The following is a 19,240-nucleotide window of genomic DNA, read 5'->3' on the forward strand; positions in this document are numbered from 1 at the left end:
TTTTTTGAGAAGCACTTTTGAGAAAAATACACTTAGAAGCAGTTTTTTAAAGCTTGACCAAACACTAATTGCTGCTCAGAAGTGCTTTTCAATCTAATTAGTCAAACACAAACTGCTTTTTACCAAAAGTACTTTTGAGAAAAACACTTTTGAAAAAAAAAACACTTCTCAAAATAAGCTGATTTTTGCAGCTTGGCCAAACGCGCTATAAGTTTCTTTAATATTCTGATCAAGTTTGCAGTGTTTTTCCTATTTCTGTGGTATGTTCCAACTTGGTCATACTGTTGGCTTGTACATTTCGACACAGTAAATACATCCAATTTCTTCTCCTTCAGTAGAGTACTAAACAAAATACTCGTCCAAACTCATATCAGTTATATTCTACTAGAAGCAAAAGAAAGCTTAGTACATCTCTTATACAGAGGAAGTCAGGGGGAGAAAGAGCAATGACTTGCATGCTAATATGTTCGGGGATAAGTAAAGTAGGAGCTCCTTATTTATTTCCTACTATGTGTGAATGTATGCAGAACTCATACCTACAAAGACATGGTTAAACTTTAATTGAATAAATAAAATTTAACGCGCGGAATCAAATTTAGAATAGATAGGGTAATCACCAAAGTTCTCTTGACATGACTAGGTAAGACTAGTGAGTTCGACGAACGGCTTAATAACTTTGTATTAGATCGACTCCATAGGGAAACTTCTTTCTGGTAAACCCCTGTTATCCAACTTCTGGCTATTGCTTGAAATGTTCCATTACTACTATCAGATCGAGAAATAGCAGTAGTGGCAGAAACTGAATTAGAATGGCAAAATAAGATTTTCAGTTATCTGTTTCTTCTTTCAGATATGTCAACCACTTCTTAGTGAAGGTCAGCTTCGTAAAATAGTGGATGAGGTAAAGCATGTTGGAACAGAAAGTACAAATAGAAAGAGAAAACTCAAAGAGAGAGCAAAATCAGAAGACTTTGATGCTGAGGAAGATGAATTGCTGAGCGAGGAAAAAGAGCAAGAAGGAAAGATTTTGGTCCATGTATTTTCCATGTTTAAGAATAAAGTTCAGACATAAGTTATTCTCTATTGTTATTCTCAAATAACGTAAAGCTTTTCTAAAAGGTTGGTCTAGTATTAACTACGTTGATCGAAACATTCAAGGCTGCTTTCTTGCCTTTCTTTGACGAGCTCATGTCATCATACTTAATTCCTATGTGGGTAAGTTCACAACATGATTACCACTGTCATCCTAACTCTAGCTCTAGTTTGTTATTCATTTACATATCTTAATTTACATTTCTTTCTTTCAATATTTCTTTGCTTATATGAAGGGCAAAGAAATGACAGTTCAAGAGAGATGCACACCATTTTTTATCTTTGATCATCTTCTGGAGGAGTGCCCTGAAGTGGCTCTAAAGTGTGTATGATCTGTTTTTTCCTTAAATGTTCCACCGTTTTGATAAATTTACTCACTATGTCCAACTAGGTACTCTGATGAATTTCTTCCTTTGCTTTTGGATGCGAGTAATGACGAAAGTCCAGCAGTTAGACAGGTTTGGTTATCTTAATGGTTGCTGACAAGTTCTTTATTCAAGTGGTGGCTTCACTATATGATTTAACCAAACACCATTGACGTTGTGTTCAGTGTGCTCTTTATGGACTTGTGCTTTATGCCGAATATGGTGGTTATGATTTCAAACCTGTTGTTAAAGGTATAATATCATGACAAAAGGTGATGATACTTTCTAGTATATTTTTACTTACTAATTCTCATGAAATGATTCAGAGGCTATTTCAAGGATCAATGTAGTGATATTGCACTTTCGGGCTCGTGAACCTGAGAATGAAAGTGCATTTGATAATGCTGTTTATGCTCTTGGTAAGACTTTTCAGTTTCACTGGGAAAATATTGACTCATCAGCCTAGGTTTGTCCTTTTCGAAATCTCTAATGTTTATTTGTTTATGCATTCTGTTGAAGATATAATTAAGTAAATAAAAGTGTATTCTCTCTAACAACTTAAGCTTTTAAATGAGATGGTTACACACTTCAATATGGTATCAGAGCAGTCATAGGTCCTGAGTTCGAATCTCACCGCCACCCAATATCAAAAAGAATTTTCACGTACTTGGCTCATAAAAAAGAATCAAGCCCGTATATGAGGGGGCGTGTTAAAGATATAATTAAGTAAATAAAAGTGTATTCTCTTTAACAACTTAAGCTTTTAGATGAGATGGTTACACACTTTAGCGCATTCTTAAGCCTACATATCGTATATGCTTATGTTAGAATTATTATTTTTTCTTTCTGTTTATCTTATAGTTGACTCATAAATACTATTTAATCTTGTTATAATTTCTTCATAATTCTAATTCCAAAATTATTTGGTAGATTATTCCGCTTTGGTTAAACTGCCTGCCTATAAAGTGTGACATGGCTGCAGCCAAATATGTTCATGACCTACTATGTTCAATGGTTGAAAGGTACTATATTAGTTTGCTCTACTTTTCATCCTTTTCCGGTCTTCACTTTACAATATCAGTACTTGATTAGAAATGTTTTGCCCAGATAAATTATGTGTTCTTTGTTCTAGCATGCATTTTGTTCCAAATATATTTCTTAATATCGCATCTTGGGAAAACTAAGCAATCATTAGTCAATCAAACTAAATAATATTATGGTCTGAATAGACTTCTATTATAGTTTTTGAACTGATACACAAACTCATATAATAAATCCTTTCTATATGGTTCTCACTGTTTTACCAAAGTTTCTCACGTGCAGGTTAGACGGAGAACTTATTAGTCCCAACTATCAGTACATTCCAAAAATCATTTCAGTTTTTGCAGAGGTTAGTCTGAAATCAAAACTATTAGATGTTAGATTGAGTTGTTCATTTGTGATAAATATAAAAAATTTGGAACTGTGATTATTTTATTTATTCTTGCAAGAAAAGCATTAAAACCTTTTGACATTTTACAAATTATATTTGTCTATATTTCTCATTTATGCTTTTTCTTTTGGTTAAAAGAAATTAAAAAAAAAAAGATATATTTATCTGATAATAATAAGATTCGTGTGTTTCTTTCCCTTTAATTTAAATTTCATGGAGAAAGTTGATCGATCAATCTACCGGTGCCAATATGACTGTCTCATAATATTGTGGAATGGTGGCCTCTTATCAAACTAAATGTTATGTATATGTACACATTCAGTAATTGCCTGTTGCTTCTTCTGTAGGTTATATGTTCTGAAATTGATCTTGCTATAGAAAAAACTACAAATCGCATGATCAATGTATTGAGGCATCTTCAGCAAACGCTCCCATCAACTACCTTGGAATCAGCATGGTCTTATCTTTTGCCTAGGCAGGAGATGGAATTAAAATCCATTCTATCACTTGAAGAAGATGTTAACTTTTAACCAATTCAATGAAACCACTGCTACTGTAATTATTGTTGGATAAACATTCTGATAGTCAATATTCCTCCAAGTATTTTCCCCTTAATTCTTACTCCGAGTACTTTGGCAGTTTATTCCAGCTTTGTTGAATCGGCAAAGGGCTAAATATACTCCTTTACTTTCAAATATTGTTTACTTGTACCTTTCGTTATACTATTGGGCTATTCATACCCCTACCGTCATACTTTGGAACAAAAATATCCTTATTGTCATACTTTGAAACAAAAATATCTCCATTTTGGATGGAGTGTCACGTGGCAACGCCAGATTAAAAATGACCCATTTCTTTTTTTTACCCGATCCGTTTTTAAAAAAACCCACAACCCACAACCCGACCCCTATTTTCATTTTTTCCAGTTTTTTTTATTTATTTAAAATTTCAGTTTTTAAAAAACGAAAATATTTTGTTAAAAACAAATTTTTTTTAATGTTTTTACAAATTTGTTTTTCCAGTTTTACAAAACAAAATTCTTTTAAAAAACTGAAAAAATGAAGAAAAAAAATTTCAAAAACGAAAATATTTTGTTGAAAATAATGTTTTTAGTTTTTAAAAAACGAAAATATTTTGTTAAAAAACGAAGATATTTTTTTTCTATTTTTACAAAAAAAAAAATCAGTTTATAGCCATTTGTTTTGAAAAATGTTTGTTTTTCATTTTTTTCATTTTTTTAAAGATTTTCTTTTTGTAAAAATTGAAAAAACAAATTTGTATAAATTCGAGGTTGCTCAGTATTCAATAGTCAAGTCATAATAAAGGGATTATCAGAATTCTATTGACTATAACTAGCATCAGTCACAACAAGTGCTTTATTTTCTCCAGTGATATAGCCAAACAACTTTCTACATTTAATAAAAAGCAAACAAAATCTTGACCAGACAAGATAAGTATCAGCCCCATCTAATCTTAAGACACTTATTTGTGAAAGAGAAGTGTCGTCGTCTCTCATACAAGTGTTATTAACCCCCTTAGTGTCCCACATAGTTAAAGTTGGACTCCAAACCACTGTCTCGCTGGAACTGTAGGTCTACCTCGTCGGAACCTTAGTTTTATTGACCGAAAAAAACTATTTTGAGGGAGGAAACTCGACCTGTTGCTACAAATATGAAACCCAGTGCTACGAGGGAGAAATACTCGCCTCTAAAGGCAGCAATGCCTTTGATACCATGAAGAATTTAAGAAGAAAAAGCGCCTGTCATATATTTTTATAACTGTTTACATCCCTGAGAAGGGGTATATATACAAGGTTTCTAATAGTAGGCTATATAGACGTTATTTACACTCTAAATGAACTATACTTTATTGTTGTTTTAAATGCAAAATAATAACAAAATACTCTAATTAGTGTTCTTTTACTCTGCAGGAACTAATCCAAGTTAGGAAGAGACTATGGAGTGCTTTGGAGTCAAAAATGTGAATATAAGGCCAATCAAGAAGAACCCAAATGAAAATAAGCAAGAAAGAGGCAAAGTATGACTGGACTTGAGACCACCGCGACCGTGGCTGGAATGCGGTAGGCCAAAAGAGTGAGGTAGAATGGATGCATTTCATCGCGGTCATGCCGCATCAGCGGCCGCGGCCGCGACCGACTGTGTAATCGCCCAAAAATTTGGGGACTAAAATGTAAATAGGAGGAAACTTATCCTAACCCTTTATAAACCGAACAAACTCGCGCAAGCAGAGGTAAAGCTTGTTTTTAGACTGAATTGGAGGCAAGAACAAGTGTGAGAAGATCAAGCCACCATTAGAGTTTTTCAATCTTCTTCTTGTTATCATTACTTGCGAATTATGAATACTTCTATGTTTTTATCTTACTTTGCTATGAGTAGCTAATTATTTAGTCTAGGGTTTTGATGGAACCTGTTGAGGGATGAACTTCTTGTTATATTAATATAGTTTGCCCAGTTTAATCTCTATTTGTTTAACTACGTTCTTGTTGTAGTTAATTGATAGGGTCCTCAATTAGCTATGCTTATTTAATATGTATTACTCGAGAGAGTATGTATATTTAGGTAGTTGTTGAACACCACCACTTCCAAAGTATATGAGAAATCAATAACCTAGGGTTTAAAGGTGGGATTAGGGATAACGAAACCTTGGATGCGATCTAAGTGAGCTGTAAGAAAAGTCAGCTAGCGTAACTCGGGAGAGTGTGTCTAGTAAATTGTCTTCATTACTCGGGAGAGATTTACGGTAGTAAGAGTGTTCATGATTGATAGAGACGATTAGACAAGTCTATGCGAAACATAACAGGAAGGGATTCCATCAATAGGGGAAATCACAACCTTAGATCCTTCTCTTATTTGTTTACAACTCAGTCATAGTTAGCTTTTAGTTACTTAAATTTATTCAGTTATAGTTAGTAAAAATATCACCAATTGTTATTCAAAATATCTGGGAAGTTGATTACGAAGAATTCAGTGAGTCCAACAAAAATAATTGGTAGGTTAATTCCCTGTGGATTCGACCCTGGGCTAAATACTCGGATTATATTTGCAACGACTGCGTGTCCCTTTTATAAGGCATAGTTGGACGTGATCAGTTCCTCTTAAGATTACTCCTAAGACTACTTGACTTGTTCAAATACTACAGACTTAGTCAAGTAATTTTTAAATTAATTATAGAAAAGACTTAGTCAAATTAACAATTCTAGGAAAGACTTAGTCAAATTAACAGAAATGTTTTCCATAGATAAATTGCAAGTGTTTTTAGTGCAAGCATGCGTATGTTCCAAAAAAGATTTACTAATTTCACATCTTGGGTATACTATGCATTCGTTAGCCAAGCAAACTGCTTGAGGTACTTTGTAGCGCAACTAGTTTCCCAAATTTATGATAGTGCAACCGAAACAGTTTTGTTTTACTTGTTTTAATAAATTAACATTCGGAGGTGCATGTTTTAGTGAGAGCTTTTGAGATTAAAAACAAATTAACAAGTTCCTCCCCATATAGCTAGATTAATTATGTGCATGATCTTTGTAGCCTTTCTGATTGGCGATCAAGTCCCCGACAAAGTTATCGTCTTGGTTGGTTTACTAGGATTTATCTAGTTCTTTTAGTTTATTGTTTGCAAATTCTAATAAGTAAACTCATATATTAATGCCTTTGTAGTCCTCAATATTTTCCAAATTTTCTCATTACAGGTTAGACAGAGAACTTCTTGGTCCCAACTATCAGTACCTTCCAAAGATTATTTCAGTTTTTGCAGAGGTTGGTTTGAAATCTAAACTATTTTATGCTAGACTGAGTTGTTCATTTTGTGATTGACATAAAGATTTCTCAACTATGATTCTTTTATTTATTCTTGTAAGAAAAGCATTAAAATGTTTTGACATTGTACGAGTTAAAATTGTCTGTATTTTTCGTTTGTGTTCTGTTTTTTAAAGTATAAATTTGACTATCAGATATCTAGCTGATAAATATAAGATAAGAATTTATCTAGCTGTTTATTTCCCTTTGATTTGAATTTCATGGAGCCAATATGACTGTCTCTTTATATTGTGGAATGTGGCCTTTTATAAAGCTAAGTTTTATGTATAGGTAAAATATCAGTAATTATCTGTTATTATTTCTTTTGTAGGTTCTATGTTCTAACAAGGTTCTTGCTACAAAGAAAACTGCAAATCGCATGATTAATGTACTGAGGCATCTTTAGGAAACGCTTCCACCAGCCGTGTGGGAATCAGCATGGTCGTATCTTTTGTCTCGGCAAGAGACGGAATTGAAATCCATTCTCTATCACCCAAGAAAGATGCTAACTTTTAACCAATTCAACAATACCAATACTACTGTAAGTATTTATTGTTGGATTAAACAATTTGATGGTCAGCATTCCTCCAATTTAATATCCCCATGGTTCTTGTTCCGAGTCCTTTGGTAGGTTATTCCAGCTTAGTTGAATTGCCTGCATAGGTGAAACAATTGTCCTTTGCTTGCATGAAAGATATGCACTCACTATTCCTTAATACACTGAGTAGTTATGATACTCAGTTTGTCATAACTAATCCATAGTTTATCATGTTTTTTGCTAGCTTATTAGTGAGAGACACTGCGGCCAAGGTCTCTATGTAAATATCTGGTTAAACAAATATCTGGACAAACTATATATTCCATAGTTTTAAAGTATACACAAATAGTACGTAACCTTAATCCAAAAGAAACTCAGAACATTGGCCAGATACACAAGTGAATACATTTCCAAACAGCCTTGAGGCCCTTAACCTCTTTATAACATACATATTAAATATTTTGCTTCGCCGCCAAAAACATAATAAATTAGCACAAAAATAAATAACCACTTCACACCATTTTCTACACATTTCTTCTCACCTTCAACAGCCAAAATTAAATTACAAAAATCATCACCAAAAAAAAAATCCCTCTTATCTAAACTTCATCATAAACCAAATTTTATTTTAACAAGAATTAATTATGCTTGTTACTCATCAACATTTTCCCTGTCAAACCACAAGCCAAAGCTTCTTTAGGTATTTTCTTGACAAGATGAACACCTTCAGCAAATACAACTCCCATTCCCATATGTAAATGTGGCTCAATATGACAATGAAATGCCCAAACTTCAGGATTATCTGCCTATGTAGCGTGAGGCGAGCTGTAGCATCGCTTTTTGCAAAAAAGAAAAGAAGAAAAAGAAGGCAGCGATCTATTAAAACAAAAAATTAGGACTCGCGCTTTCTTTACTCTTCTCCTTCAAGTTGACATCACACCTACAGCACACCAACGATTTCCTTTCTTCTTTCTTCATCAGGTATGCTTCTCTTCATCTCTTTTCTTCTTTCTTCTTTCTTCTTTCTTCTTCTCCTTTCTTTTTTCTTCGAATTTTTGTTCTGTTACTCTCTCTAATTTTTTTCTTTCTTCTTTCTTCTTCTCTTCTTGTTTTGTTTTGTTTTGGGCTCTGTTTTTATCCTGATGCTGCAATAGAACAGAGTTTGTGTTGCTCTGTTTTATCTTCCTTTTTCTTCTTCTTCTTCTTCTTCTTCTTCTTCTTCTTCTTCTTCTTCTTCTTCTTCTTCTTCTTCTTCTTCTTCTTTCTTTTTGTTTTGGGCTCTGTTTTTTATCGTTGCTGCTGCAACAGAATAGAGTCTATGTTGCTCTGTTTTTTCTTCCTTTTCTTCTTCTTCTTCTCTTTTTTTTTTTTTGGCTCTGTTTTTTATCACTGCTGCACTCAACGAAACAGTCTGAGAAAAGCTTTGGTTTTTCTTCAGCTCAGAGAGCTTCTTCAGTTCTTATTCTCTTCTTCTTTCTTTTTTCTGCTCTGTTTTTTGTTTTTCAACTTTTCACAGCTTCACTTTGAATTGATAATTTTTCACAAATTAACTATGACTATCTATTGAGTTTTTAATTTTTGAATTGATATATTTATTAATATATTATTGCTATTGAGTTTTTAGTTATATATATAGTATTTTATTTTTTTATATAAATTGTAGCTTCACATCAAAAATTCACTGCTTGCCTCTCCTGAAGCGGGCCCTCGTCACTATTTATTGTCGCACGCTATCCAAAACACTGTTATTCATAAAATTTAATATGGAAGAACGCGTAATGATAAATGTATCATGCTTGGTCGATTGTAGGCTATGTTGTTCAGATTCTCCAAAATATTATCACACTCATGTTGAATACTCCCAAAATACACTACTTTTGGAGAATTTGACACATATCTAGCGACATTTTTGAGGAGAAGAAAAACATTACAAGTGTATGACATGGAGAAAAATTGCAAGATTCACCCACTTTGTCCTCTATATATCTATCTATCATCCACACTATATTAAAGTGGGAAGGCTCTAAGTTGTGAAGTTGATTTACTAAAATATCCATAAAAACCTAGACATAATTTTATCCCTCATCTAAATACTACTCATATAATAAATTTGTACTAAATAGTAAATTTACCTTCCAATAAATAATAAATATATCAATTAAATGGGAAGTCTTTGGCTTGAAAGTTCCATGTATCTGCCAAGCACTTATTCACTTTCTTGAAATTGGAATTACTTTCATCTTCCAATAATTATTATTACGTCTATTCATTAATGTTTTGAAGACTCTTTCATTTTCAAACAATATTGTCTCAAAATTAGTCGAAGAGTTGTAACAGAATTGGGTAATTAAAGAGTTGTAGTATTGGTGACTATTTTGCCATTCATTCTGTAAAGATAACAAAAAGGAAATAATTTATTAAAGTTAACAAAAAAAAAAAAAAGTGGTAAAATGCAAAGAAAGGGAAACATTCACATGAGTTCAAGTGGCCAGCCTTTAATAGGACAATCTTTTAATAAGGCCTTTGGTTTTCTTAGGATGTGCGTCAAAGCGCAATAGTGAAACTGAAACTTTTTATAAACTGAACAGGCTAAATGCGGAGAATTATTTCATCTACCAGTTGTTATTGCAGGGTGTCAGTATCGTAATTTTTTTTTATTAATTTATAAATCTTTTCACATTTCATCCTTTGTCTTTGACATTCTTTACTGCAATCTATAGAAATGCATAACTAAAAGTTCATATTTCTCTTGTTTCTGTCACAAATTCCCTTTTCCGGTACTTTGCTCAGCATTATCTGTAGTACATCTGTTAGCAGCCATGGCAATGGCGGTTAGAGCTCAGTCGCAGACGAGAAGCTGTGTGCTTTTAGGAGAGAAAGAAAGAGAGATGTTAGAGGAATGAAGCAACTAACTCTGTAAAACTGAGAGAATGAATCCTACTTCTCATTTCAATGAATATACACAGTATTTATACAGCTACAATGTTACCTAACTTCTTAACTAACATTTAACTAACTAGCTTTCTAATAACTAACTCTATTCCTTAACTTAACTCTAGTATAATCAGCTTGCTAAGCTTAACCATAGTCAACACTCCCTCTCAAGCTGATAGTCAAATATAGATCCTTCACTCCGAGCTTGTACAACAGATGATCATGTCGTGTTTTTGCAAGGGTTTTTGTAAGAACGTATGCAAGTTGCTCCTTGGTAGACACATGATCTGTTTACACCATACCCTGTAGTATCCTTTCCCTTACAAAGTAACAGTCTATGTCAATATGTTTTGTTCTCTCATGAAATATAGGATTGGCAGCAATCTGAATTGCAGCTTTGCTATCATACCTTAATTGTATAGGTAGCTCAATACTGACTCCAAGTTCTTCGAACAATCCAATAAGCCAAGTGATTTCTGCTGTGCATGTGGCCATGCTTCTAAAGTCTGCTTCAGCTGAACTTCTTGACACTGTTTCTTGTTTCCTTGACTTCCATGAGACTAATGCATCTCCAAACTTCACTAAGTAACCTGTCACTGATCTTCTAGTTTGAAGACAAGCTCCCCAGTCTGAGTCACAGTAGGTTAGTAGTTGATCAGAGTTCTGTGCAGGCATGAACAGTCCTAGTCCAGGTGCTTCCTTTATGTACTTAACCACTCTAAAGGAAATTTCCCTATGAGAAGTCTTTGGACTATGCATGTACTGACTCAGGACTGTAAAGGGCAGGTCAGGTCTGGTCATGGTGAGATATAACATCCTCCCCACGAATCTCTGATAGGGACCTGCATCCTTGAGACTTTCATCCTTGCTACTGCTTTGTGTGTGCTTGACATACTCTTGAGAGGTTAGCTTTTGATTCAGTTCTAGAGGAGTAACAGCTGGTTTGGCTCCACCTAGTCCAGCCTCAGCTATCAGTTCTAGAGCATACTTCCTTTGACACATCACAATACCCTTCTTTGGCCTTGCAAACTCAATCCCAGGAAAGAACTTCAACTCTCCCAAGTTTTCATTTTGAATTTGGTTTGCAGCTCATCTCTTGTTTGTTGTAGAAATGCTGACTATTACGTGTAATCAGTAGATCATCTACATAGACTAATACCACTGTTATGTCACCATTGGTTTTCTTGGTAAACACCCATTTGAACCAAGGCTTCTGCCAACTTTTTGTTCCATTGTCTAGGGGCATGTTTGAGGCCATATAGTGATTTATGGAGTTTGCAGACCTTCATATTCTCCCCCTGTCTAGAAAACCCCCCGAGGGATATGCATGTAGACCTCTTCTAGAAGATCACCATTCAAAATGCATTATGCACATCTATCTGATAGATCAGCCAGTTCATAGAAGCAGCAAGTGCAACAATGGATCTCACTGTGACCATCTTAGCCACAGGTGAGAAGGTTACCAAATTTCTCACTTGCAAGGGTCCCAAGACCATCAGTACCTTCCAAAAGTTGTTTCAGTTTTGTAGAGGTTAGTATGAGATTAACCATTAGATCCTAGATTGAGTTGTTCATTTGTGATAGATATAAAGATTTTGCCTTTGTGTTTATTTTATTTATTCTTACAAGAAAAGCATTAAAACCTTATGAGATTTTATGATGCAGATTCTTTCCCTTTTTGCTTTAAATTTCATGGACATATCTGATGGATCAGCTGACACGACTAATTCTTTTGTGGAATGCGGCCTTTTACTAAACTAAATTTAACGTATATGTACACATTCAGTAATTGCCTAATACTTCTGTAGGTTCTATGCATTGAAAAGGATCTTGCTACAGAAGAAACTGCAAATCGTGTGATTAGTGTATTGAGCCATCTTCAGCAAACATTTCCACCAGCCATTATGGAATCAGCATTGACATATCTTTTGCCTCGACAGGAGATGGAATTGAAATCCCTTGTATCACCTGAAGAAGATGCTAACTTTTAACCAATTCATTGAAACCGCTGCTACTGTATTATTGTTCGATCAAACATTCTGATGTCAATATTCCTCCAATATATTTTCTGCATAATTCTTTTTCTGAGTCCTTTGGTAGGTTATTCCAGCTTTGGTTGAATTGCCTGCCTATAAAAGCTGACTTGATTGAAGCCTAACATGTTCCTGAGTTGTGTTCAATGGTCAAGAGGTACTGGGATTCGTTTGCTCTAACTCCCGAGTAGGGGTGGCAATATCAGCTCAAGAAAATATGACGGGATCAATGCAAATCAAGCATACTGTCATGGGCGGCTTTCCAGCCGTGCCCCATGACCCCTTGGGCACGCCCCGTGGCGTCCTAGCAAGCCTTTCAATGCCTAGCGCCACAGACGGCCCCGTGGTCTTGGTCGCGCCAAGTGACAAGCGTGCATGTGCCTCTGTCGCCTCACCGATATCCCTCGCCAACGCCCAACCGCAGACGGATGCCAACAGCGCCGCGCACGCAGACAATACCGCGCGCGCAAACCCTGATGCCAAAGACTATGCTGCTGACAACGGACCTATTTCTGCCTTATAGAAAACTAAGTCTTTTTCTTTGTAAATATAGAGTAGTTTTATTCCACGTACTTCCATTATGTTTCTCTAGCTTAATCAAGTCTAGTCTTGTAGCTTTGATTTTTTTTTTAAGTATTATTAGGGGGGATGAAGCAATCAAACTTTCTAGCAAGCAAAAAATTCTCTGTACTGGTATCTCTCCCCCTCGACACTGCGTTGCCTTTCTGTAATAGCTTGCATTAATGCAATCAAGCTTTCTTTCATTCTCAATTCTCATTCTTGTTCTCTCAATTGTTCTTGATATTGGTTTTTCCGTACGACACTGACAATCTAATCTAGCGTACGGAGGGGACCTCAGTTGGCGGACAACAACTGCACTGACATCAGTTGCTTAGCCTTACGTCGCCCTTCAAGGAATCTTAGGAAGGCGCCGCGTAACAGTTTATATCAGATCCTAGGCTTGACATCGGACGAGGGAACGCATTGCCATTACCACCATTTCTGACCATGGTGAATCATGGGGACCGCATTGCGGCCCTTGAACAGACGGTCGACGGATTACTGCCCATCATGGATACGGTGCCTGAACTAAGAACCAGCCTAGGGAAAAGGTTGGACAACCTGGACCGCAGGGTGCTCCAGGACGAAGTTGACATAGAAAACATCAGTCGTGACTCCGAGGGAGACCGGCAAACGGTAGCCATAGAGGCAGCCAAATTCTTTTGCAAATTCGAGGGACTCCAACAGGAGAGTGCCGACGATTTAGCTTACAGGGCACAAGAGGCAGACAGAGTGACTGCCATACAACAAACTATTGACGACTTGACAAACAAGCTCAATGTCGTCAATGCTGCTTTACAGGGCTTGTTGTGAGGCAGTGGAAACCAGATTGGGGCGCTGCAAACCCCACTTCTGCGACACTAAAATTGAAAATTCTTGAGCCAAAGCCATACAGTGGAGCTAGGAATTCCAAGGAAGTGGGGAAGTTCATCTTTGGCGTCGAACAATATTTCGATGTTGTTGGGGGCCTAGAAGAAGCTAAGAAGGTAGCAACTGCTGCCATGTATCTTCAGGGTGATGCTAAACTCTGGTGGCGGGTGAAATGCGAAGCCATCAAGGCCGGTGAAGATGCTCTCGAGACATGGGCAGAACTGAAGGCATCCATACGCCTACAATTATTCCCCGAAAATGTTGAATACAATTCAAGGAGAAAGCTACGGGAGCTCCGCCAGACCAAATCCGTGCGGGACTACGTGCGGGAATTCTCCGAGCCCATGCTAAGCATACGCGACATAGGGGACAAAGACAAGCTCTTCACTTTCCTAGAAGGGCTAAAACCTTATGCCCGTATGGATCTACAAAGACAACGGGTAGATACCCTTCCCAAGGCGATCCAAACAGCTGAATGCCTTGGGGACTATCAAATGGAAGCTCGGAAGGATAGGCCTCAGCCTCCTTCCTGAGCGGGATTTAAAGGGGGCCAGTCTAGCAATGGTGGCCCTAGCAGAAGTGGGGGAGATCGGGGCTCAACCAAACCTAAGGCTCCCTCCACAAGCAGCAACAGTGTTGCGTCTAACAACAATGATCGGGGGAGGAAGCCTCCTTCAGGATGTCGTCATTGCGGCGGACCACATTGGAACAATGAGTGCCCACATGCACAGATGAACGCCCATCAGACTTTTGATGATGGGACTGATGAAGACTCAAATGATGCGGATCAGACTGAACCAGTAGGTGCCTTTAATGCAATTGTTGGCTCCATTTCTGAGGCATTAGCAGAGACTAGTGCTGGTATCTGTAATAAGAAGGACCCATGTCCAGTCACCAAGAAAGGGAAAAAGAAGGCGGATGAGGAGACTCCTCTTATGCACGAGAGGACCTTAATGTTCGTTGAGATGAAGGTGAATGGCAAGCCCATTCGGGCCATGGTGGACACAGCACACCCACAACTACTTAGCCTCGACTCAGGTGGAGCGCCTTGGTCTAGTTGTAGGGAAAGGTAGAGGTTGTGTTAAGGCTATCAACTCACCTCCCCAACCAGTGGGTGGAATATCCAAAGAAGTACCAGTGAAGCTTGGCCCTTACGAAGGAAAATTCAACCTGCGCGTGGTGATCATAGATGACTTCGAGTTGATAGTTGGATTGGAATTCCTGAGGCAAACCAACACCATGCATGTACTGTATGCTGACATGTTACTGATAATGGGAGCAAACGGGACCAAGCCCTGCATTATCACGTGCATGCCCATGAAGATGGTCGTTGAAAACATCTCGGCCTTGCAGTTGAAGAAGGGGGTCAAAAGACATGAACCGACGTTCCTGGCAACCCTCTGCATTGAAGATGTAGAACGCTCCTCGGGTCCCATTCCTGAGCCCGTGAAGGAGATACTACTAGAGTTTGAAGATGTCATGCAACAAGACATGCCAAAGCGACTACCGCCTAGGCGCACTGTGGACCATGAAATTGAGCTGGTGCCGGGCGCGAAGCCACCTGCCCGAGCGCCTTACAGAATGTCACAATCCGAATTCACCGAGCTTCAGAGACAATTGACGGAAATGCTAGACACAAGGATTATTGTGCCCTCCAAATCCCCATATGGGTCCCCTGTGCTATTCCAAAAGAAACATGATGGTAGTCTACGACTCTGTGTGGACTATCGGGCTCTAAACAAAATTACTGTGAAGAACACGTACCATATTCCGCTAATGGCAGACTTGTTCGATAGACTGGGTGGTGCGACGGTGTTCACCAAAATAGACCTGAAAATAGGTTATTGGCAAGTTCAGATTGCAGAGGGTGATGAGCACAAGACGACCTGTGTGACGAGATATGGGTCGTACGATTTCCTGGTTATGCCATTCGGCTTGACTAATGCCCCAGCTACGTTTTGCACTTTGATGAACCAAGTCTTCCGAGAGTACATTGATGAATTCGTGGTGGTCTACTTGGATGACATTGTGGTATATAGCCAAACATTGGAGGAACACCTGATGCACTTGCGGAAGATCCTAGATCGATTGCGGGAGCATGAACTATATGCGAAGCTATCTAAGTGCTCCTTTGCTCAAAAGAAAATTGACTTCCTCGGACATGTCATCGAGGAAGGGCGGATCAAGATGGACCAGCAGAAGATTCAGGCAATCATAGAGTGGTCACCGCCTAAGGATATCCACGCCTTGAGGGCGTTCCTTGGTCAATGCAATTTCTATCGGCGATTTGGGAAAAACTACTCCCTCATTGCAGTACCATTGATAGAACTCCTCGAGAAGGTTACGCCTTGGGAATGGGGACCCAAGCGAGCGGAGGCCTTCAACGCAGTAAAAGCGGCTATGTCTAGTAGCCCCGTCTTGGCCCTTTCTGATCTAGCCAAGCCATTCGAAGTACAAACAGATGCATCTGACTATGCCCTCGGTGGAGTCTTGCTACAAGAAGGGCATCTTGTAGCGTACGAGAGTCGGAAGCTGAAAGATGCAGAGCGACACTATGCCGCCCATGAGAAAGAATATTTGGTTGTCGTCCATTGCTTGCGCCTCTGGAGGCACTATCTGCTGGGGACCCCGTTCGTGGTCAAGACAGACAACACAGCTGTTAGCCATTTCATGACCCAGCCGAAGTTGAATGGTCGACAGGCCAGGTGGTAGGAACTCCTAGCTGAATTCCACTTCAACCTGGAGTACCGAAGTGGGAAGACCAATCATGTTGCTGATGCGCTTAGTCGGAGAGCTGATCTAGCATCGGTGTGCCTACTCGCCACCCTAAGGGGGAGAGAAGTAGCCACCTCCATCAAGGACCAGATACATGATTTACTCATCAAGGATCTTGCTGCACAGTATTTGGTTGATTTGGTAGGACAGGGCAAGACTCGCTAGTTCTACATGGAAGATGGTTTTCTGAAAGTGAAAGGGAACCGACTTTATGTTCCTAAAGGAGGAGATCTGCGAAGGACTCTTCTGGCTGAATGTCATGATACTCTGTGGGTCAGCCATCCCGGTAAAGAACACACCATGGAGTTACTTCGTCGTGCATATTATTGGCCTCAAATGGCCGATGACGTTGCTCAGTATGTGAAGACTTTTCTAGTAAGCCAGAAGGACAAGTCAGACCGCTTAACACAAGCGGGACTCTTAGAACCACTAGCTGTCCCAAAGAGACCTTAGGAAAGTGTTTCCCTGGATTTCATCACCAGATTGCCCAAAGTCGGAGATCTAACAACTATCTTGGTTGTGGTAGATCGGTTTTCCAAGTATGCTGCCTTTATTGTTGCCCCATAATATATATCAGCAGAAGATACAGCTCGACTCTTCTTCTCTCATGTCGTCAAATATTGGGGCCTGCCCAAAGACATTGTTAGTGATCGTGACTCACGCTTCACTAGTAACTTTTGGACCCAACTCTTTAAGTGCCTTGGATCGAATCTGAGTCACAGCTCAAGTTTTCATCCGCAATCTGATGGCCAGACGGAGCGGTTCAATGGTATGTTGGAGGAATATCTCCGTCATTTTGTAACCGGATCGCAGAAGAATTGGGTGAAGCTTCTGGATGCTGCTCAACTGTGTTTCAATTCACAAAAGAGCTCTAGTACAAACAAAAACGCTTTTGAAATTGTTACCGGACAGCAACCGCTACTCCCACACACAGTCAATGCACCAAATATGTCTAAATCTCCTCGAGCTGCTAGCTTCTCAAAAAAGTGGAAGCGAAATTTGGAGATAGTGCGGAGCTATCTTGTCAAGGCTCAAAAGCGGATGAAGAGGCATGCTGATCAGAATCGTCGCTTTGTTGAATACCAAGTAGGAGATAAAGTGATGGTCAAAATTCCAAAGCGTTACTTATTTGCGGGGGTCCATGACCCTCGCATATTGCAAAAATACATTGGACCTTTGTCCATTGAAAGGAGCATTGGGAAAGTTGCATACCGGGTGGATACACCAGCTTGGTAGAAAATTCATCCTGTCTTCCATGTCAGCCTCCTAAAACCTTTTCGGGAAGACACGGAGGATCCTTCACAGAGCCAGCTCACAATACCCAGTATTCGAGGGCCCAATTCAGCCAGGAAAAGGCGTGTTGAAGCTATCCTTGATGATAGAGTGATTCATGCCTCAAAGAAAGATCACCAAGAGTTCTTGGTGAAATGGAAAGGCTATGATGCAGAGGAGAATACTTGGGAGAGGGGAACAAACCTCAAAGCCTACAAGGGCCTAATTGAAGATTATCTTGCAAGTAAGGAGCCGAGGACGTCGCCAACTCAGGTGGGGGAGAATGTCATGGGCGGCTTTCCAGCCGTGCCCCATGATTCCTTGGGCGCGCCCCGTGACGTCCTAGTAAGCCTCCTAATGCCTAGCGCCACGGACGGCCCCGTGGTCTTGGCCACGCCAAGTGACAAGCGTGCATATGCCTCTGTCGCCCCACCGATATCCCTTGCCAGCGCCCAACCGCAGGCGGATGCCAACAGCACCGCGCGCGCAGACAACGCCACGCGCGCAGACCCTAATGCCAAAGACTATGCTGCTGGCAACAAACATGTTTCTGCCTTATAGAAAACTAAGTCTTTTTCATTGTAAATATAGAGTAGTTTTATTCCATATACTTCCATTATGTTTCTCTAGTTTAATCAAGTCTAGTCTTGTAGCTTTAGTTTATTTTTTTTAAGTATTATTAGGGGGGATGAAGCAATCAAATTTTCTAGCAAACAAACAATTCTCTGTACTGGTGTCTCTCCCCTCGACACCGCGTTGTCTTTCTGTAATAGCTTTCATTAATGCAATCAAACTTTCTTTCATTCTCAATTCTCATTCATGTTCTCTCAATTGCTCGTGACATTGGTTTTCTCGTACGACACTGATAATCTAGTTCTAGCGTACGGAGGGGACCTCAGTTGGCGGACAACAACTGCACTGACATCAATTGCTTAGCCTTACGTCGCCCTTCCAAGGAATCTTAGGAAGGCGCCGCGTAACAATACACTTGCTTGTTACTGCAGAAAACAATTACTGTTCTTTACTGTGAACAACTCTTTAATGCTGCGCGGATGGCTTGAAGTTAGACTAGCTTTTTTGCAGATCTTGCACTGCAGTTAGTGTGTTTAAAGTTAGTTGACATCACTGATTTTATAGCCTTTCCCCTCCTATCAATTTCTTATTGGTACATAAATGTCCAATTAGATGAAAAAAGTTACCCCTGTAGCAGAAAATTTGGAACAATATAGCCACAAATTTCAACATCTTCCTCCACTTTGCGCGGAACTAAGAGAGGCGATGGCGTGTGTAGTCTCAATGTTTCTTTCACAATACACTGCAAGTAAGGTCAGCTTCATCTACCAATTTGCCTCTCCCAATAATATTGTTGTTCTTTCTCTAAATTATGTAGATTCTTGAGTAGTTCTACCATTGTCCATTCCAATGTTTTTTGATGCAGCATCTATCTCTGCTACAAGCACGTCCGATAACATGTGCTCAATGTGCCATCAAGCTCTTCTGGCTATTTTTGCTTATGTTAAGAAGCGCGTCTAATAGACCCTTGTGGTTCGGCC

General features: G+C 38.9%; 1 long non-coding RNA gene across 1 annotated transcript; it reads left to right on the plus strand.

Moving 5' to 3' along the window:
- The first annotated feature begins 6,185 nt into the window (after positions 1-6,185).
- Positions 6,186-12,947, plus strand: LOC107826855 (uncharacterized). Its single transcript, XR_001657371.2, has 4 exons — positions 6,186-6,255; positions 6,599-6,665; positions 7,036-7,245; positions 11,985-12,947. It is a non-coding gene; the product is annotated as an uncharacterized LOC107826855 (long non-coding RNA).
- The last annotated feature ends 6,293 nt before the right edge of the window (positions 12,948-19,240 follow it).

This window comes from Nicotiana tabacum, chromosome 18, assembly GCF_000715075.1.
Source record: "Nicotiana tabacum cultivar K326 chromosome 18, ASM71507v2, whole genome shotgun sequence".
NCBI classification, from domain to species: domain Eukaryota; kingdom Viridiplantae; phylum Streptophyta; class Magnoliopsida; order Solanales; family Solanaceae; genus Nicotiana; species Nicotiana tabacum.